A 6,000-nucleotide genomic window follows, 5' to 3' on the forward strand; every position below is an offset into this window, starting at 1 on the left:
GTTTTCAAAATATCTAGTGAAATAGAGATCTGTGTGAGACAGATGTGCACTCTTTAACAGGTTATCTCCACATGAAAACAGAGAATTTATTAAATGAATTAACATGTGTAAAATGTTTGGGAAGATATAGATGTAGTATAACTACTGATTTAGAGTCGAGTGAAGCCAGCGAATGAAAAAATCCATTGGTTTTTTTAAATGTTCCAATGGTGCCATACGTGTTTCATAATTCAGTTTTAAAATTACATCATCACATAGATACCTATTTTATCCTTTCTTGCATGATATGGCTTGACTAATACCATCAGAGTGAAAATTGGGGAAATTCCGTGACAGGATTATTATTGTTGATTATTTTGGACCCAAAGTATAGTTTGCTCTGCTCCTGTATGTCAAAATCCTGCCTCCACATAGCATCTTATTGCTGTTGACTTGGACAGCACTCTTCTGCAGCATGATTGAGCTTGGAAGGCCTTTATTGCCAGAGCTTTAATACGAACCAACAAGCATACACCTTGATAGGAAACTGGCACCTGAAGGTACCTGGTGGAAAGTACCTCCGTGGTTAGGTGAATAAACTCTAGGAGTGAATAGGGATATCCGGTTTTTTGTTTAGGAACATAAAGTGTCAAACAAAACAATTCCAAGCCAAGAAAGTCTGGAGGGTCCTTTTATCTTTGGGAAAAAAAAAGTTAGTTAGCAGAGTACTTACGCAGTCTTTGTGCAGTAGCAATTGCCAAACACCCCTCACAATCCAGATTTTATTACTTGATTTTTCACCAACCGAGAACAGCGATGTAACCTCCTTCCGATTTTTGTGCCATATGACACGGTGGTGTTTACAGCATTGAGGAGGAAGTTTCTGAGTTCAGGCCTATTGCAGCTTGCGTGGAATAATTTGGGATCTTATCTGTTTATATGCATATTCACAGATTCCTTTAGAATAATAGGACTTTCCATTGAAAAATAATATAATGTAAATTTCCAGTGATTTATTGATTTGTTTTAGACTCTACCCAATTAGAATAGAATTCTTTGCAAGTGGAATGAGTCCAGAGACGGTTATTGAGTATCTACTATGCCAGGCACCATTCCTAGCACGAGGGATACAGTAATGAGCAAGGCAGACCAGGCCCCGGCTTTTTGGAGCTCAGATTCTACTGGGGAAGACAGATCACACACATGTAAACAAAGAAATAGCATAACTTCAGATCGGTGTAAAACTCACATTTGAGCTCAGACTTAAGTTGCAGGAAATGGTCAGCTTCACTATGGCCTGGAGGAAAAGAGGCAGGGGGCCTCTCTCAGCTCCTTGAACTCAAGGTGTAAAGAGACCCACAAAGAATAACACAAAGGATTATGATCAGACACACAAATATATTTAATATTTATTCTACAGACAAGGAGGTCACATTCCCTACTGTCGCCTCTAAACCTGATTATTAAATGCCTCCTGTTTGTCACGCTTCCGTATTGCAGGGGTGTTTTATTTTTTCAAGATCATTTTGTTTAGTGGCACAGGCGTGAAAGTTAAGAGTCTTTACATAGACATGAAGCTCTTAAAATAAGAATTCAACTGAATAGCGTCATTAGGATTACTTTATTTCCACCGGTTCACAGGTGCAACAAGGTTCTATGGGCTAAGCATAAGAAGAATGTAAATGTTGGTCAATTTCTCAAACACTGCAGATTACATTTAGAAGTTATCTGAAGGCCATTTGATCAGCCAAACACAGCACAGACACCCTTGAGCACCTGTAAGGTTAAAAGCACATGGCTAGCCTCTGTTCTGGTCCCTGAGAAATCTACTTGCTCTCAAATCATGTGTTTAAAATGAAACAGAGCTGGAGTCTGTGTGATGAACTTCCTTGGGTTTTACCTGCCCAGCAACCAGCATCTCGTCTTCTGATTGCTGTGTGGTTCACATAGGCTGATCTCACCCTACAAGGCAAAGCCCATGATTTAGGACCAATCCACACATTCCTTCCTCTTGGCTAAAGCTGAGTGCCTCCATCTGGGATGAGCTCATGTTCCAGGTTAGTCAGATCAGAGTGAATGTGGAGACTTTCGCTGGAGCAACTATGAAACAGAAGACTCCCCTGGGAAGGTTACTTGAGGCCCATGATTTGCTGGGGCCACCAAGTAGAGAAGGCTGGCCTCATGGCAAAGCCAGCACAAAGGAAAGCGCAACTAAGAGAGGAGCTGGAGGACAGGGAAGAGAAGGGAATGTCAGATCTTCATGTCATCGTTCGGGGCCATTCATCCATCTCTGGATTTCCTGTACATGAGCCAGCAAATTCCTCATGTTGCTTATTCCATTTTGATCTGGGTTTCTCCTCTTGCAGTTGGAAGAACACTGACTGATACAGTCATTCTAAACTATATATTACTATTTGGATTTTATTTATTTTTAATGATAAGAAAAATCATCCAGGACTAGGAAAGGGTATAATCTTTCTGGCCTCAAGCAACTTAATGAAGCACAATTATGCATGGACCTAGCTAGAGTTCCCAGTCCTGAAATCAACAGTATTTTATTTCTTTATTTCTATTCATTTTACATAGATGTTCCATCTAGTATGCTTTTCAAAAATATATTTAATTGTTGGTTTTGAGGCATAATGTGGTGGCTACACATGTGGGCTCCAGATTAGGCTGCCACCTTTATTTTTTCACTTGTCAGCTGTGTGAGCCTCTCTGAAGTTTTTTTTTTAAATTGGGGGAAGCAATATTTACCTCGTAGCGTTATTGTAAGGATTAAGTAGGATAATATAAGCCAATCACTTAGCACAGTGCTTGGCAGAGGGTAGGCTCTTACTTAAATTAGCTCTTATTATTATTCAATTGATAATATATGGCCCATCTGATGTCACGTGCTTCAATCTGGTATTATTTGTGTTTATTACATATGCTTCCCTCACAAATCAACCACAAGCTATCTGTTACTTTGTCTTTCCCTTTAGGTATCTCTATTGGAGATGAACGCACGTTCAATACACGTGGCCTGCCTGAGTCATTAGCAAAGTGTCCAACCACTCTGAGGTACTGAAAAGTGAAATGACTAGTTAACATAGATTGAAAGTCCACATGCCAGTCACATCTCGTCTCGCCTAAATCTCCCACCAAACTTCTAAGAAAGATGCAACCGAGATCATGAGACATAGGAGGACACCAAGTCACACAGCACTCAGTTGTGGTTTAAACCCCCGGGGGTCCCTGACTCCTAAGCCATCACCCTTGTTCACATTGAGACTGCCTGTGTCCCTGCCTTTCCCCAAAGAATATTCATAACTTGTAGGGCTTAAAATGCATGCCCATGACTTGAATATGAAAAAGAATAACTATTTTCTATAACTGGCTTCATCTGACTCTGTAACCCCTCTTCTTGTTGTGCCACTCTTGGGTAAACACCCAGGAGTAGAATAGCTGGATCCTCTTGTGGTTGGGTGTTTAGCTGTTTAAGAAACTGTTGAGCTGTTTCCCAATGTGATTGTACCTTTTCACATTCCTAACAGCAGGATGGGAAAGTTCTGATCCTTCCACATCCTCATCAACACTCCATGTGATCTTCTAAATTTTAGCTATTCTACTAGGTGTGGAGTTCTATTTATTGAGTCAGTTTTTATGTTGTGATTTTTTGGGAAATCTGTCCATTTTTTTCTAAGACATTGAATCATTGACATATAATTCTTTATCATATGTCTTTATTATCATTTTAATGTCTGTTAAAGCTGTAATTATATCTGCTCTCTTATTCCTGATATTGTTTTTGTTTGTGTGTGTTTCTTTTTTTTTTTTATTAGTCTTACCTTGGGTTTATGTATTATAGTCATCTTTTCAAAGATCCAACTTTATGAAATTTCTCTATTATTTGTTTACTGTTTCATAGATTTTTGCTATGATACTTATTTTACTTATTCGTTCTGTTTTGCTCTTAAGCTCCCAATATTTGGACACTTATTATGGATATCTTATCTTGTATTGTTATTGATTTCCAATTTAATTCCAGTATAACCAGAGAACATACTCTTGAAGATTTCAATCTTTGAATATATACTGAGACTTATTTTTTCAATGTAGTACTTAGTTTATCAGGGTGAATATGCCATTGAGCACTGAAAATGAAAATGTATTTTGCAGTTGTTGAGTGGAGCGTTCTACAAATATCAACTGCGTTGTTTTCCATTTATTCCTTCTGTTGTTGTTGGTACTACTGATGTTAGAATATTGCTCTATTCTTGCCTTTTTCGAGAGGGTTAATCAAATCTTTAAGCATTCCATTTTATTTCTTTGATTTCTTCTTTGCTACAACTCTTAATTGTTTATTTTTGTTTCTCTAGGGCAAGTAATTTGCGTTCAGAATGTACCATGTACCCAAGTCCATTTAGAGTCAAAAGATGTTTTATGGCCTTCAACAGTACAATTTTAGCTATGCATCCCATTTTTTTTGTGTTCTTATTATTATATCCTTTACTTCTACTTACATTATAGATCCAAGCTTACAATGCTGTGAATTTTGCTTTAGTCCTTTTAAGAAAATTACAGGAATTACAGGAAGTATAGCTTTTTATGTTTAGTCATTTATTTAACATTTCTGGGGCTACTCCCTACCACTGAAGATCCACTTTATCTTTCTTTCAGGCAGCAGAACAAATGTTAGCCTTTCTGGGACTCTCCTCTGCTTTTTCACTTAATCCAGCAGTTTGGGAACAGCATCAGGCCTCTTGTTTTATTTCCAGTTGCATCCTCTTAACGGCATGCCCTAAGGGTATCCAATATTGTAAGAGGAAACTAAAGCAAGATTTGTTTTGAGGATTGCTTGGTGCTCCTTTAAAAAAATTAGACAGCAATCCAGGAAAAGCGTTGGAAAAAAGTATCCCAACATTTCCCCATTTACCTAGGCTGTCTTCAAAACCAGTATCAGTCACCAGCCATTACCTTTTGTGCCCAGACAACAAGAAAACTGAATGGATGCATCACCGCTAAAAAGCTTGGACTAAATCAGACGCTTTCCTCAGAAGTGAAAAATACCTGACAACAAGTCCTAGTTAATTTAAGGCCACTTAGATGGCAGCTCCAGGAAAATTCCAGCTCAGTGCCCCAAGATTTCTCAGAGATTTGGATTTCTCTCTGACCTTCTGGAAAAGAATTTGTCATCAGCAAATCTCTTCCATAGAGAAACTTGAGATAAAATGGGTCTTTCAACAGGGCTGTGATTGTGTGAAAGGATACAAACTGGCATGAATTGTGCTCCTCATTCTTGATGGAAGCTTAACATGATTAGGATCTCCAAAAGTCTCATATAGCAAGATTAAATTCTGTCTTACATACAGAAACCTCAGATATTCAAATTTCCACTACCATGTTAGATTCTCAATGTGCTCCCTTTATGTGGGAAATCGCTAACAACCACAAAGCACACTCACTCCTTCCTCAGGCATAGGCACACCCAGACCCACCCACAGGTGCACACACCCATACATCCACACGTGCACCCAGGCACCCGTGGTGCATGCCCTCACATGCACAACCCCACATGCAAGCACACCTCCATGCAACTTTCCTCACCAACACGAACATGCACCCACATTACACACCCCATATCTATTCCCCCACATGCACCCCTTCCCACTAACACATCTTCCATACATGCACGCCCCCGCACTCATGATTTAATGGCACGCATGATTCAGAATGTCTGTGATGCCATTTCCAACCTGTTTCTGTAATAACCTGTGCTTCTCAGTCCAAAAGATAGTGGAACTTATGTTTCCAGGAAAATATGAAACAGGAATTTCTCAATCTCCTAGCAGCATCCCCACCCTGCTGTACTAATATGAGTCCGTGTTGCCCATAACAGCAGCCCATGGCAGACTGGCTACCTCTCCTCCCCACCCAATCCCCACTTTGCTTGTTTGTAATTGAAGAACAACCGACCATATCTCATGCTCGGGTTGACCAACGAGTAAGCGAAAGTGTCATGCGGGGAGGCAGCCTTCT

The sequence above is a fragment of the Trachypithecus francoisi genome, unplaced genomic scaffold, assembly GCF_009764315.1.
Source record: "Trachypithecus francoisi isolate TF-2019V2 unplaced genomic scaffold, Tfra_2.0 Lachesis_group21, whole genome shotgun sequence".
In the NCBI taxonomy this organism is placed as follows: domain Eukaryota; kingdom Metazoa; phylum Chordata; class Mammalia; order Primates; family Cercopithecidae; genus Trachypithecus; species Trachypithecus francoisi.